Source organism: Ursus maritimus, unplaced genomic scaffold (assembly GCF_017311325.1).
Source record: "Ursus maritimus isolate PB19 unplaced genomic scaffold, ASM1731132v1 scaffold_6, whole genome shotgun sequence".
Classification (NCBI taxonomy): domain Eukaryota; kingdom Metazoa; phylum Chordata; class Mammalia; order Carnivora; family Ursidae; genus Ursus; species Ursus maritimus.
This window is the reverse complement of record NW_024426774.1, coordinates 73,744,996-73,759,533: the sequence shown is the minus strand read 5'-3', so window position 1 is coordinate 73,759,533 and position 14,538 is coordinate 73,744,996. Positions and strand designations below refer to the sequence as shown.

Genomic DNA, 14,538 nt, shown 5'->3' with positions numbered 1-14,538 from the left:
GGGCAGGATGGCACCAGGGGCTTTGGGGTGGCGTGGGCGGTGTAGACCTCCCGCGGTGGACTCACTGACGAGCTCCCACAGGGGGAATGGACTGCGGACTTAGAAACGTGGAAGATGGGAGGTGGTGTCTGGAGGTATGTCCTAAGGTTCTTTCCTTTGTTGGAAGGAAGACGGAGTTTGCTGTAGATTTTGTTAGAAAAAAAGTATCAAGTTAAGAATGCCTTAAAAATTAAGGGTCTCCGCTAAAAAACTAGAAATAGAATGTGTTACTTCTAGCCTCTGGCTTCACTCTGTCTACACCCCCCTCCACTTTGCTGGGCTAAACTCTATTTACCCGTGGATCCCCCCCGCCAAAAGGAGCTTAAGTCATGTTTATCACTTTGGTCTCCTGACCCCTGCCAGGGGCCTGACACACACTAGGTGCTTAATAAATGCTGGGATACGAAGGACTGAGAATAGGGCTAAGACACACCAGCATGAGGACTGAGGCCCAAATTCTAGCAAACTACAGAGGAGAGAGGTCTACCCATTGTTCAGGAAGGAAAGTGGCCCTGGGCCCCCACCAGGTTCCTGACATTAGGTCAGTTCCTCCTCAGTTCTGTTTTTGGGAAAATTCTGTTGTTTTTGTCCCCAAAGAGCCACCTTGGTCCCCAGATCCTAACAATGCCTCCATCAATATAGTAACACATTCCATGTATTACTCATGAGAAAGCTGAGAATGCTGAGGCTCAGAGAGGTTAGGGACTCCCCCAAGGACACACAGCGAGGTCTTGACCAGGGCCAGCCCAAGTACACAGGCCGCCTGGCCCCCGTCCAGCTCCACAACGTATACCCTGTCGCCTCTAAAGCTCTCTCAGCCCCCACCCCCACCCCAGTAATGGAACCCGGCTGGGTGGGGTTGGCCACTGAGAGGCTCCAGGCTTGGCTTGGGCCAGCAGCTCATGGAAATTGGGCCATTTTCCTGGGCCGGAAATGAGAAGCAGATGTGGTTTGGGAGCCGGGGTGCAGACTCATGTGGTGTCAGGGGGCTCAGGTTACATGAAGGAACACGTGACTGTGGTTACAAAAACAGCCTGAAACCCCCAAGGCTCGCGTCGGGGGTCCAGCCTAGGCCTGGGGAGCCAAGCCCCACCCCCATCCTGCACCTCCTTGGGAGACCCTGAGATTCTGGAAGGGACAGGGTGAGCCGGGAGGAGCTGGGGGAGAGCAGGTCCTTGGCTGCTGTGCCTTCCCTCTCGCACGAGAAGTGTGTGGAGTTTGGTTTCTGCTCTCAGCTCAGAGCCCTGCCCTTAGCAGGCTGCCCAGGCAGGGCAAGGCACCCCCTCCAGAGGCTGCGGTGGCCTTCCGCCTGGGGTTGGCCCGATGCCCCTGCCCAGGCCCGCAAATACCTTTTACAGCCTCACACCATGCCTGACTTTCATCACTTTGCTTCTTCAGTCCTTTGGGTGAAGGGATGGGCCCCTGGTGGTGATGCACACCTTTCCTTGGAAAGCATCAGTTCGCACGCAGGGTTCAGACAGCCTCACCTGAGTGGAGATTAATTGATCAACTCCTCCCGAACAGACGGCCACTGGAGGGAGTGAGATCCTGGCACAGACGAGGAGCCCAGGAACAGTTTGGCAATGATTGTGGTTGTGTGTGTGTGTGTGTGTGTTGCGGGGGGGTGTCTCTGATCTGTTCAGGTCCCTGATTTTATACCTCAGCCAAAGGGGCAGTGCTTCATTCATTCATTCATTCATTCATTCATTCATTCATTCGATAAATGGTTCTTGGCCACCCACTGTGGTCCCAGGGCAGGGTAAGGGGCTTGCCTGAGGAGGTGAGGCTGGAGGAGGGACTTGAAGCTGGCGAGGGAGATGCGAATGGAAGTCTGGGGAGCGTGCAGAGGCCCAGAGGCAGGGGACAGCCAGGGTATTCAGGGTCCTCAGCAAGGAGGCCAGTGTGGCTGGGGCGGAGTGGGAATGGAGGCCCAAAGGTAAGGGGCCCGGGGCAGGAAGATCGCACAGACCTCTGTGGGGCTGCAGCTTTGCCTGTGAGTGAGCTGGGAAGTGCTGGAGGTTTTGAGCAGACAGATGTGTCGTGATCGGCATTATCAGATAGCCGCTGGGCTGTTGTGTCCACAGTGGCCTGGAAGGGGTGAGGGTGAGGGCTTGGGGACCGGTCGGGAGACATGTACCGCTGTCCAGGTGGGCGGCCATGGTGCTGCAGCCAGGCAAGGCGGTGGAAGATGGGAGAAGCGCCCAGAGAGAAACCTGAATAAGGAACCACAGCGACTCGGAGAAGGGAGTGATTAACTCTGACTAAGGATGCTTTCCCAGGGGAGGTGACTCAAGCAGGATCTTGAAAAAGGCAGGCACTGGAGAGTTGGACCGTTCCAGCAGTGTGTGTGACGGGGGCCAAGTGAGCGAGCCAGGCCGTCTGGGGAGCCGTGAAGTAGCTGGTCACCGCGGAGCAGAAGGGCTAGGATGGCCAGGTGGGCCAGGCCGGATCCGGAAGGAGCTTGTCACTCTGCCAAAGGGTGCCATGGGGGCTGGGGGGCTGGGCTTTCCAATTAAGAAAGGTCCTACAGTGACCAGGAGAGGTTGGAGGGAGGTGGGGAGAGGAGGCCTAGGTGGGGAGTAGAGGCTGATGCCCTGGTCCTGTGGGAGAGAAGGAGGGATGAGAAATGTTTAGGGGGAACGGAGGATGGTGCATGTGGGGCTGGGGAAGGGGGAGCAGGCCGTCTGAAGAGGTGGAGGGGTCAGTCTGGGACGGGCTCCGCTGAGGTACCGTGGGAAATCACATAGAGGAGCCCCAGAGAAGCTGATGGAGGGGTTTGGAGCGTCCGGATGCCCATGTGAGAACGAACGAGGGGCAGGAGACAGTTTAAACTGGGCAAGTCCATCAGCCAAGGTTTACCTCCAGATTTTTGTCCTTTGAGAGATCCGAATAGAGGCATAGCTCCCTCCTCTTTGCCTCCCTCCCAAGGCCTTTGAGGGATAGGGTTAGAAAAATAATCTTGGGAGGGAAGAGGGAGGAACCAGGAGGAGTGGGTTCCCCCCTGCCCCCCCCCCCAGAGACGAGGGCTCCCTGAGCACGTCCCAGTCCTCCCCCAGGGTGTCTGTGGGGAGTGCCTGGATGGGCAGGGGTCTCGGTATCAGCCTGTCTGTGTGGCTCGGCATGCATTTGCGTGCTTCATGCACGCACGCGTGAGGGGAGGTATTTCTTTCTCCCTGTGGCTCTCCCTCTCCCACGGCCCCTTCCAGTAAAGTCTAAGGTGCGGCTTAGGGCCCAGTGAAGTGGAGCGTGGATTCAAAGTAAGGCATCAAGGAGAGACGAAGCAGGATGTGAGGCTCTGCTGTCCCAGTAGGGCAGTAGGACGGGAATGGGGACTCAGAGAAGAGGGAGGAAGAGAACAGAAAAGGCAGCGCCATCCTTGACCTTGGCAGGCCATGTGTGGAAGCCGCAGTCAGGTCCAAGGGTAACTCTCATGGCAATGGGGCAAGTGGGGCTGGACTCTCAGATCGCAGCTATGGGAAATTTTAGCGAGTCCCCTTAGGAAAGCAGCGATTCAGGGAGGCGTCAATGCAATGAGGTGCCGGCCAAGGAAGGGGGTCTGGAAGTGGCTTCAGGGGACCCTGCCTCTTCTGGAGCGGCTGGGGAGAATGAGGCCGGGTGGTCCCAGATCCCCGGGGTCACAGGGAGAGGATCTGCACCAGCAGCCACGTGCGGGAACCACATACTTCAGCAGCACCCGCCACCCCCATGCCAGCGAGCCTCAGGGGCCAGGCTGGACCAGCCTTGTCCCACCTACGTGTGTGGGAGAGTGCAGAGACTTCCACACAGACCGTGGACCCCCTCTTCCCACCTCCACAAGGTCACATGCACATCTCTCTACACCAGGAAATTATCTTGACTAGGAGGAGCAGGGGATGAGAAAGCCCTGGAAAACTAAGGATGTGGCTCTAGGGAGATTGAGTTAACGTACAGAAATGAAGATATCTCTAATGGCTCAGTTAAAGATTTCTGTTTGTTTTTTTCTTTTCTTTTCTTTTCTTTTCTTTTCTTTTCTTTTTTTTCCTTTCCTTTCTTTTCTTTTTTTTTCTTTTCTTCCCTTCCTCCCTTCTTCCCTCCTTCCTTCTTTCCCTGCTAACAGTAGGAGCCGTCTCATCAGATCAAGATGAGAACAAGAACAATCTGGAAAGATGCTGGTGTCACCCATCTGAGTCGTAGTGTGTGATTTCAACCCCAGCAAATACGTGCCTGTGGAAGGTTGCCTGGGCAGCTGGGTACTTTTGATTCTAATTGTCAGACCTTCTTTGAGACTCTCTGTATATTTTGCTTTGGACAGGATCCAAAAAAAAAAAATCAAATCTGTATTAATTATCTATTGCTGCATGATAGATTACTCCAAAACTTAGCGGCTGAAAACACACATTATTTCATGTGCTCTCTGAGGGTTAAACATTTGGAGACAGTTTAGCAGAGGCGTTCTGGCTCAGGATGTCTTACGAGGTTGTGGTCAAGACGTCAGGGGGCGCTGTGGGCATCTGAAGCCTCGACTGGGGCTGGTGACTCTGATGCCAACACGTGCCCACATGCCGGCCAGGCTGGTGCTGGCTGTTGGCAGGAGGCCTCCGTTCCTTACCTCAAGGATCTCTCTACCGTTTGAGTGTCCTCATCACACCACAGGGGCTTCCTCCAGAGTAAATCATCTGAAAGAACAATGTTTTTATGACAACCTGGTCTCAGAAATCACTTTCCTGGGTGGCCCCTGCTCTCAAAAGGGGTATGGTTTCACCGGGTAGATGAAACATCCCTACCACAAAACACAATGTTTACGCAAAGCGATACCAGCTTTCTGAGGACAGAGTGAGTGGCCTAGTCTGGCAGCAGGAGGATTCCTGAGAATGGGCAGAAGAACCCCCTGCCTCGAGTGGCTCTTCCCTGTGGAAGGAAGCCTGGTGCCTGTGGACTGGTCAGATGGGGACGTCTTCGGGGGCTCAGCCAAGTGAAGGAGTTGATCCCTGCCCACTGGACAACCAGGGCCATGTGGAGGGGGCCCTCTGAGACTGGGGGAAAGCTGCCAGGGAACTCTTGTGGGGTAGGCAGGATAGGGCCCCTGAGGGACTTAGAGGTGAGGCAAGCAAGGGGGTGGTCAAGTGAGGAGCAGCGCTCGGGGTAGGTCAGGAAACACAGGGCTGGACCACACGGTCCTCTTCCTGGCTGTCATCCCCGGCCACAGACCGACTGAGTCACTTCTTCATTCATTTGTACCTGCATGCCTGCCTGCTACAAAGGCCCGGTCCCTGTCCTCAGTGAGTCGGCAGTTTCGGGGCCATGTGTATATGAGGAGCCCACCTTCCTGGGGGAGAGCTGGGGGATGGTCAGAAAAGGCTTCTTGCAGGAGGGGAGGTCTGAGCCGCTGCTTGAAGCGGGGAGACACAGGCCAAGCAAGGGAGGGCATTCTAGTCTGGAAGACCAGGGAACACACAGGCCCAGGCAGAGCATGAGGTGTCCCAGGCATGGCTGTGGCAGGGACATCTGGTGGACTGGAGGGGCCACAGGAGGTGCTTTCCAGGTGGGGTGGTTTGGGTTCCCTCAAGAACACGACAGGATGATTACGTGCAATGTAAGCAGAGGCATGAAGGGATAAGCTTGGCAATTTAGAAAGATCATCCAGGCAGTAGGGAGGATACTGTAGACAGGGTGAGTCCAGGAGGAGAGGGCATAACCTGGGCTATGCGTGCATGAGTGGAAGAAGGAATAGAAAGGGGAGAACGAGCCCGAGAGGTTGGTAGAAGGACGAGCAGTCCCCACATATGCCTACAGACTGCATGACAGCCCAGACCACAGAATGAGCCACCACAGCCCATCTCAGACAAAGTGTCTCCTTCAGGCCTTGCCCTGAACCCAGCCCAATGCTTTGAAAGACCTCTTGGCCCCAACAGCCTGGCCCCGCACTGACCCAGCCAACCCCTGCCCTGGTCTGCTGCCCTCATCCCAGAGGAACGCTCAGTGGGGTAAGAAGTGGGCCTTCACCTGAAGGTGGTGAGGACGCCATGGAGGCCTGTGAATTGGGAAGAGCTGGGGAAAACTGGTAGGCAGTGGGGAGGCCGCTCAGGGGGCGATGGCCACATGGCAGCCTGAGGAAAGGAGGCGAGGGCTGGAGGCAGCGTGGGGAGGTCCAGCTAAAGATGAGAAACCTGGCCAGGCCTCAGGCCCGCTCTGGGTGGCCTGAGTAGCAGTGTGGGCACCTGGGAAATAAGCAATAAGAGAGAATATGGCTGTCCACCTGAGAGGTGCCTGGGAGTGAGGGAGACGGCCCCATACTGAAGTCTACATCCTCTGGCCACAGACAGAGCCTGTGATCCTCGAGCAGAGAGAGTTACCCGCACCCCAAATTCTCAAACCCCTCAGGGGAGTCAGCTGTGCTGCTCTCTCCCCACAGCAGGTGGCGCCATCGTGCTGGGATTGGTGGCAGAGGGGCCAGAAACCCAGCCCGGGAGTGGGAGAGGCCAGGAGCTTGAGCAGGGAGCTGCGGGGGTGGGGGCACTCCAGTTCTACTTTCTAGAGGACCCTGGGCTCCCCCCTCATTCCTACCTGTTCCATTCCCTCCTCCCCACCGGTTGGCCTCATCCCAGGCTCTTCCCACCTCTCCCCTCTGTCCCTGCTCCCCTGGCCATCCCCCTCCCCACCATTCCCCGGCTTTCTGCTGGGGTCCACTGGGAACTCCAAGTCCAGGCCAGGGAGCTGTGTTTGGCAATGGGACTGTCCCCGTGGGGGTCTAGTCTGAGCAGCTCCCAAAGGCTTACGTGCCTCTTACAACCTCAGGAAGTATTCCATGCCCCCCGCTAGGGGAGTTCCCAGTGGGTTCCCAGGAACATCTGCTAGTGACAAGAGGGGCAGGGCAGAGGGAGTATTTGCTCTGACAAAAGAAATTACAGCAGCTCCCAGGGTGGTGAGAACCCTCACATCTCCTCATCTGAGGACTTCAGTCAACCAGAAAAACCAGAGGAGCCCCTTCTCTGCCCACTCTTCCTCTCCTGGTCTTGGGCAGGCGGCCACTCATGGCAGGGTGAATGGCAGCGGGCCCAGGTGGTGCAGGGGCTCAGGTGGGCCCGAGTGGGCAGCGGGCCCCGGAAGCAGGATGCCCTTCTGAAGGAGCAGGGCCGGCCCCCAGCGAAACTTCCCAAGGGACCCCGAGTCCCTCGGCTGAGGGGCTTGGGGACACAAGGGCCAAGGGAGAGAAGAACAGAAGAGGAAGGCCCCGGGGCCATCTGCCCTGCACAGCTCCAACCGGCCACTCCCTCAGCCTAGATTTTTATGGATTTCGGCTCTGTCTTTTTAGATTTTAAATTGATGTCATTGATTTGGTAAAGGGTGGGGATACCTGGGAGACAACAGGGCAGAATAGTTTAAGGAAGAACTGTATGGCGGCAAGAAGTGCCTGCTCCCTGGGCCCGGCTTGGACACCACGAGTCCCCAGCCATTACCCAGGCCCTTACCTCAGCTGGAGGTCCCTACATGTGGTTCTATGTCAGCCTTTAATAAAGTCAATTTGCCACCTTCAGTCTTCCTGAGGATGGGGTGCCCTCGCTAATCACTTCTGGTTCACCTTGAACTTTGAGGTGGTTGGTGTGGGGGAGACAGAGCATCCGTAGGTTGTAGGTTACACGTGAACTCTTGTTTCCAAGTGCAGCCGGGCGGGGTCAGGTGGGCTGGAGCTGCGGAGGCTGGGAGGGAGGAAGTGTGAACAGAGGGGAGCGATGGGAGGGCGTCTGAGAGGGGAGGTCAAGAATGGCGGGGCAAGAAGAGGCCATGGGCAGGGGCTCTTGTCACTGCTCCTGAGAGGATGCTCGCAGCACCCGGCAGGGAACGCAGGGCTGCCCCGGGGAGGAAGGGGCCAGGAGGCCGTGGGGACTGCACTTGAGGCTGGATCGGGGGCGGGGGGAGCCTCAGGGTTACCCAGAAATGTCCTCATCTGCTCCAAAACCAGGGAGCACACTGGGCTGGAAGTGGGGGAGGGAGGGGATGATGAGAGACTTCTGAGACACCACGGGCAGTGGCTGGGAGAAGGTCTGGGCAGGCAAGGCTGACTTTGGGAACTCCGCTGTGTGTCTGGAATTTTCCAACTGATGTAGAAGTTGTCTCCTTCCTTGTTGCTCTGCAAGAAAGTAACTTCTTGCTTGATTCGTGGCTGGAGGTGGTATTGGTGATAAACTTACTAATTCTGCTCACTGCCCATGGTGGGAGGAGGGGGAAGTCATGGCTCCCGGCCCCCAACGAGCTTACAGTGCAGCTGGTGCAGCTGGTGAGATAAGAAGCAGCAGACATCAGTGTAGGGGGACCGGGAGGTTGAGATCAGGGCGGGCTCAAGGAGGACTTCTTGGAGGAGGAACAAGTTCAGATGGGGTGAGGGGAAGCATTTCTGAGATTGTAGCTGTGCAAACAAAGGCATTGAGAAGGGATGGAAGTTTGGGAGGATGGGGAGAGACGAGCGGACACTGAAGAAGGACCTGGCAGTGCCACTCAGCAGATTTTCTAAGGAAGGATTGGGAGGTAGGTGGTGGTGGTGGTGGGGAGAACAGAAGGTCTGAGAGCTGCCCGGTCCCATCAGCCCATCGGCCCTGTGGCTAAGAGCTGCAGAAGCACCCTACTTAGACAGACCCTCGTCTTGCCAGGCCCCCTCCCGGGCTTGCTCAGAACCTGACACTGAGGCCTAGAAACAGGCATGTGGCCGAACCCCACCCCAGGGCCTCCTCCTCAGGGCCTATGTCCTCCTCATTTCTTGCTGAGCAGCAGCTCCTCTAGTGTCCTGCTGGGGAGGGGTGTGTTTGTCACTCCAGGGGGTGACTGACCGGCCAGTAACCCCCCTACCAAGATGGCAGCTTAGCAAGACAGCAGGGCCTTTGTCTGATCCTGACCCTGCTGGGAGGCCCGGCCAGCCTGAGTTTGCTCAGCGTTAATTATTGACCAGGTGCCCAGGGACAGTGCCCCTCTGGCCAGCTGGATGGAGGGCACTCAGGGCTGGGGCCTTGGCCTCCCACAGCATCAGGTGGGGCTCACTTAGGTCCAGGGAAGGAGAGGACCCCGGCCTTGGGTGAGGATCAAGGAAACCCAATGTTTCCCCCACTGCTCCCGGGGCCCAGCATTAAGTGAGCTGCAGAAAGGACCCAGTCCAGAGTGGCTGAGAGCTCTGTGCGTGGAACTTCCTTGTTCTGACCCTCCAGAAGGACAGGAGCGGGTGATAGAAACACCTTTACCCCCAGCAGGAAGGAGACGGAGGATGGACAGAGGGTGAGGTGTGAAGTTCTCTGAGGAGGACACAACAGGGACTCTTAGAGCCAGTGGCCCCACCCTGAGCAGCACGTGACCGACCACAGACCGTCTGATGGGAGCCACCAGCCTGACAGAGTGTTTGGGGGGGTTGATTCATTCAGGGCCAGAGGGAAGAGGGCTAAGGACCCCAGCCCTGGCCCAGCCACCTCTGGCTTCTGGCTCCAGGTAATTCGGGCACGGACTAGGTCTCCAAAGCCAGCTCAGGAGGCCTCAGCCAGGAGCAAGAAGGAAGGTGCGTAGAGGGATGGGCGCATCAAGAGACAGGAGGTAGAGGAGGAGAGGAGAGAGCAAGAGCCATGCTATTAATGGGACCGCCGGCTCCTGATGCTCCTTAGAGGTGTGAGCGATCCCACTTGGTCATCCTAAAGAGCCTGAGAGCTGGGCCCAGTTACTGGTCCCTTTGGACAGATGAGGACACAGAGGCTCAAGTTGGTCCCCTGCCCAAGTCCCAGAGTTGAGGCACAGCAGAGGCGGTCTGACCTGTACAGTTGTCTTATCTGCTAGGGGCAGGGTGTGGGGGGCAAGGAGAGGAGAGGCCTCCAGGAAGAGCGACAGAGGAGAATAGGCTGGGGGGGCCTGGGCCCCTAGCTCAGGGTGCCCCCGGGGTGGAGGTGGGTGGGAATCTGGCTCCTTCAGAGACTGATGGCCCCATGTCTTCCCCAGGGGAAGGAGGCCCCGGGGTGGGGTGGGGGGCCGGCCCCTGGGTGTCAGGCAAGTGTGTTGTAGGCCTTGAAAGGAAGGGGCCGCCACCCTCACCCCCCTCCTCAACCCCACCTCCCCTTCCCCTTTGGCTTCACCTGTGAGAAGTCAATATTGATGTTTCATGACCCAGGATAAACACACATTTTTTCCTCCCATGGAAGGGTTATCTGGTCTGGAGGGTTAATCAGTGACGACTGGGGGTGGGGGAAGCACCTTTCCTCTCTGAGAAGAAAGCACCTATTCAATTCAATCCCTCCAGCCTGACCCCTTCCCCCCTCCCCACCCCTCCCCTGCCACCCTGCCCCTCCCATCCACAGGGACTGACCTGGCCCAGCCAGTGGGGAGGGGCAGGACTTTTGGAGATCCGAGGCTGGAGTCTGAGTTTTGGGGGGCGCTATTAAATAGGGTGCATCCAAGGAGACCATCTTTGAAGCCGTGTGCCCTGTGCACGGTGGTTTTGAGCACAAAACCATCTGTTGGCAGGACTGGTGGCGCCTGCACGTGGCTGCATGGGGCCGGGCAGGTCAGGCAGCGAGACTGTCCCTTGGGAGCGGTGCACAGAGGAAGTCAGACTCATGTCGCAGAGCACACAGAGGCGACCCAAGATGGTGCCAGCTGCTCCCCCAGCACGTGCGCCCGCCCTGACTCACTGCTGTGCGGCCTCACGTGCCTCACCTCTCCTTCCAGGGGTGGGTTCAAGGATTGGGTGTGATCCCGCCAGTACTTACAGTGGGGAGAAAATCAAGCGGCTATAATCCAAGTGGACTGGAGTCTTCTCCGCCTTCTATCCCGAGGGAGTAATTCTCCTCCGGGTGTGACGGCCCTTCTGCTTCGGGAAACATCTCTTGATGGGCCCTGGGGTTCGGAAGATGTAATGCCCCTGCACAGAGCCTGCGGGGCAAGCTGAGAGGAAGCAAGCCTGCACGGGCTGGTGAAACGTGAGGGGAGCAGGGTTGCTGTGGCGCAGGACGTCGGGGTGCCCCTGGCACCGGCATGGGCAGGAACGGAGAGACAGCTGGCCGCTGAGAGCAGGCTGAAAGGTGCAGACCACCGTGTGGGGCAGTAGGAACGATGGAGGCCCCTCTGAGGAGACGGTCCTCGTGGTGGGGACACATTCTGGGGTACTATGTGACCTTGAATGCGATGCCGTTTCCCACCCCGCGTGTCATCACTGCCCGTTAGTCCTGAACTGGAAGAGCGTCTGCCGCACGCCTGAGCCTTGGTTCTTGGTACACTGGGCGGGAGGATGGAGGGGACAGGTGTCCGCTCAGCAGGGGCAGGGCCGAGGACCAGCACGAGGGGCATCAGGACCTTGGAGAAGCACACTGCGTCCGGAGAGACAAATTGCCCACCTGGAAAGGCCCCGGGAATATCGGGCACGGGAGGTGATCCCACAAAGCCGGAGAGCTTGAAGACACGCAGGCTAGGCATACACGGGTTACACCGGTGAGGGTGCCTTTTAAACACAAACCATGCCACAGATGTCCCTTATGACGGGACGGGCTTACAGCCTGGGAATGGCCGAGTGGAACCTATGTAGTCACGGACCCCGGGCTCAACCCTTGGCTGGGCCTGTGGAAGCTGAAGGGGAGACAAGGTGCTTGCCTCTCCAGGAGTTCTCTCAAAGGGAGACGGGCTGTGGCAGGGGTGAGGTGAGTAATTGTCCCCTCCCGCATCACTGCCTCCCCTTCTCTCTCACTGTGAGAGAGCTCCCGAGTTTTCAGCCGGGCACGTGGCAGCCCAGAAGAAAGACGGTGTTTCTCAGCGTCCCTTGCAACTAGGCATAGCCACGTGCCCGCAGAGAGGCAGACGGACTTGTAGACTGCACATCGCCCTAACCCCTCCCCCCTTCCAGGCCACTGGAACGAGACATTGGGGGCGAGCCAGGCTGGACCATGTGGACGGGGACACCCTCCCAGGACGGCGGAAAGAGACACAGGAAGCCCAGCACCCCGGTGACTTCGCAGAGCAGAGCCTTGGGCTCTCTCAGGAGAGAACGATGTACTTCCATCTTGTTCAAGCTGCTGTTATGTTTGGTCTCCCGGTTAGAGTTAGAGCTGCCAAAACCTATTCCTTGACTAACTGGGACGTAGAGTGCTGGGATAGAAAACATTCGTGTGTGGGACACTGGCTTCCCAGTCGGGCGGGTGGACGCATATAGGCAGACTGGAAAGTTGGTGTCCCTTTTTGTGCTCTGGAAGATCTGGTAGACCTGTCATCTGTGAGTGATACCGTGATAAGAAGACCACACGCCCTCTGAATGGCGAGGGCTGATGGCTTCCTGCTTCTTTCAGCAGATTCCCAGAAAAGACCGAGGAGCTCAGGTGTGATTAGTCAGTCGGTAAGCGGCAAAGGAAGGCAGTACGCTCTGCTAAGGGCGCCTCCTGCCGCTGCCTGCAGTCTGGGTTTGGTAACTTGGAGCCCTGCAGGGCACTGAAAGCCAACTGCTTCTCTACCCCAAATGGAAGGGGTGACCTAAGTTGGCTTTGAAAAGACAGCCTCAGTAGGAGTTAAGACTATGGCCCTGAGCCTTTCCCAAGCTATCCTGGTTAAGAACTTGCTCTCTGCCAGGCAATGGGAGCCAGCCCGGCAGCCAAGATCAGATTAAGGGTGTTGCCTTCCCACCCAAGCCTATTGTCTCAGATGGCCTGAAGATAGCAACCAGGAAGCTAAGAGAGGGGTCTGGGCAGAGCTCAGAAGCCAGTAAAAATACAGCCAGAGTTTTCAGCCTGACAAACTCTGTCGGGACAAGACCTTTGGCTGGAGTTACCTGCATATGGAACCGACTAGAAGCAAATAGCCCGGAAGCCTGAGAGAGGCATATTCTTTAATGCCCACTTCAGAAGTGATTCAGATGTGACTATGGAAGATCATGACCCTACGAAGAGCCTCCCAGAAGGCACAGCCAGGGGCCAAGGAGGACAGAGACCAAGGGGGTTACTGCTAGAAAACAGAAGGGTAGGAAGTCTTTCTAACTTCCAACTGGCCTCATTTAGTAGTTGCTATGGACTCATGCCATCTGCATAGTTTCCACTGTTTTCTTTTCTGAGTAAGGGTTGTTGTTGTTTAATTGTGGTATGTGGTTCTTGTTCCATCTTCGTGTATTGGAGGAGGTGGGAGGGCAGGGAACTTGCCTTTTAGTGTGTTGGTCTCCAGGCTGCAAGTAACCACCTCCAGACCTGATTGAGGTGTTGGGTGCAAGACAGCAGGGTACTTGGGGCTGTTGGCCTCAAAAGGTGGGGTTAGAGTTTCCCACGTGAAGGAGACGGTGATCACAGATAATTGGGTTGCTGAAGGGGTGGACTGTGCCAGAGGTTGCTAACTGAGCCCAAGACCCATTTTCCCCTTCCCTCTCATGATCACCTGACTTTTAGTGACGCCCCTTGCCACCTTGCCACCCAGGATAAAACTGCGTTTCCCGGTCTCATTTGAAGTGTATGTGACAAAGCAACTAAGTTTTGGCCAGTGGGATGTGAATAGAGTGTTGGTACAAGGTCTGGATCATACTGTGAGAGGCCCAAAGTACTTTCTCGTCCCCTTTCCCCTGCCTGATGGCTGGAAGGCAGAGATGTTAGGCAGCCATGTTGGTCCACGCACATGGGGCAAAACATTAAGGGTGGTGGATCCCAACAGCGCAGAGCCGAGCCAGCATGCCGGTGAGGACTTTTATGTGAGGGAGAAATAAACTTGCTCAAACCACTGGTATTTGGGGGGGTGGGTTGGTTTTTTTTCTGTTTATTTGTTTCTGTTAAAGCCGCGGAGCCTCTCAGTGACTGTGGAGGCACCCCCATCACTGCAGTACAATGGAGTAAGTCGTCTAGGAGAGGCACGCGTAAGGTGTCGCAGAAGCAAGAGCCCTTATTTCTGTTCGGGGGAAATCTGGGAAGACTCCCAAGAGGGGATGGTTGAAGTGAGTCTTGAAGGATGACAGACTTTTTCAGATGCACAAGTGAGGTGAAAGGGAAGGCCATCCTTGATAGCTGGACAGTTTGAGCAAAGGCTCAAAGTAGCGAAAGCACCTGACGAATGGTTCAGATACATAAAGAGAGGGGCAGTCCGGGGAGATGGGGCTGGTGGGGTAGATGGGGCTAGCTGTGAAGGACCTTGAACGTCATGATAATGGCGTTCAGACTTTGCCACTTGGAACCGCTGAAGGGTTTAGCAGGGAAGTACCATGATCTCATTTTTGTTTTGTTTTAAAAAAAAGATAAATCTGGCAACAGTGTGTAAGATGGATTTAGAAGAGAGAGCTTGGGGGCAGAGGGAAGGAATTCTGTAAATATAAGTCAATTCTGATTTTCCCACAGAAACAGTATTACAATAGAGGATTACGCTCCTGGCCAAGGGCCTGATATACACATTTTTATAGAACTGACTACAAAACCAAACCCAAGTAGCGATAATGGTATACCCATAATCTGTACATTACAAAGTTTCTAAATAGCATATGAATAATTAAATAGGGCCACACAGTAACCAACCACATAGATGAGACAACCTCAGTCTCATTTCTGC

The 14,538-nt window shown here is 56.3% G+C and overlaps 1 long non-coding RNA gene across 2 annotated transcripts in view; it reads left to right on the top strand.

Moving 5' to 3' along the window:
• The window catches only part of LOC103671203, an 11,697-nt gene extending 2,838 nt beyond the window's left edge, over positions 1-8,859 (top strand). Inside the window, exons 1-3 of one of the 2 annotated variants that reach the window (XR_570766.2) lie at positions 614-1,181; positions 2,319-2,473; positions 4,136-8,859. This is a non-coding gene — a long non-coding RNA (uncharacterized LOC103671203). Of the gene's footprint in view, positions 1-613; positions 1,182-2,318; positions 2,474-4,135 lie in introns of those variants that run through there. The other variant, XR_570765.2, reaches the window with a different exon arrangement.
• Positions 8,860-14,538: the final 5,679 nt, after the last annotated feature.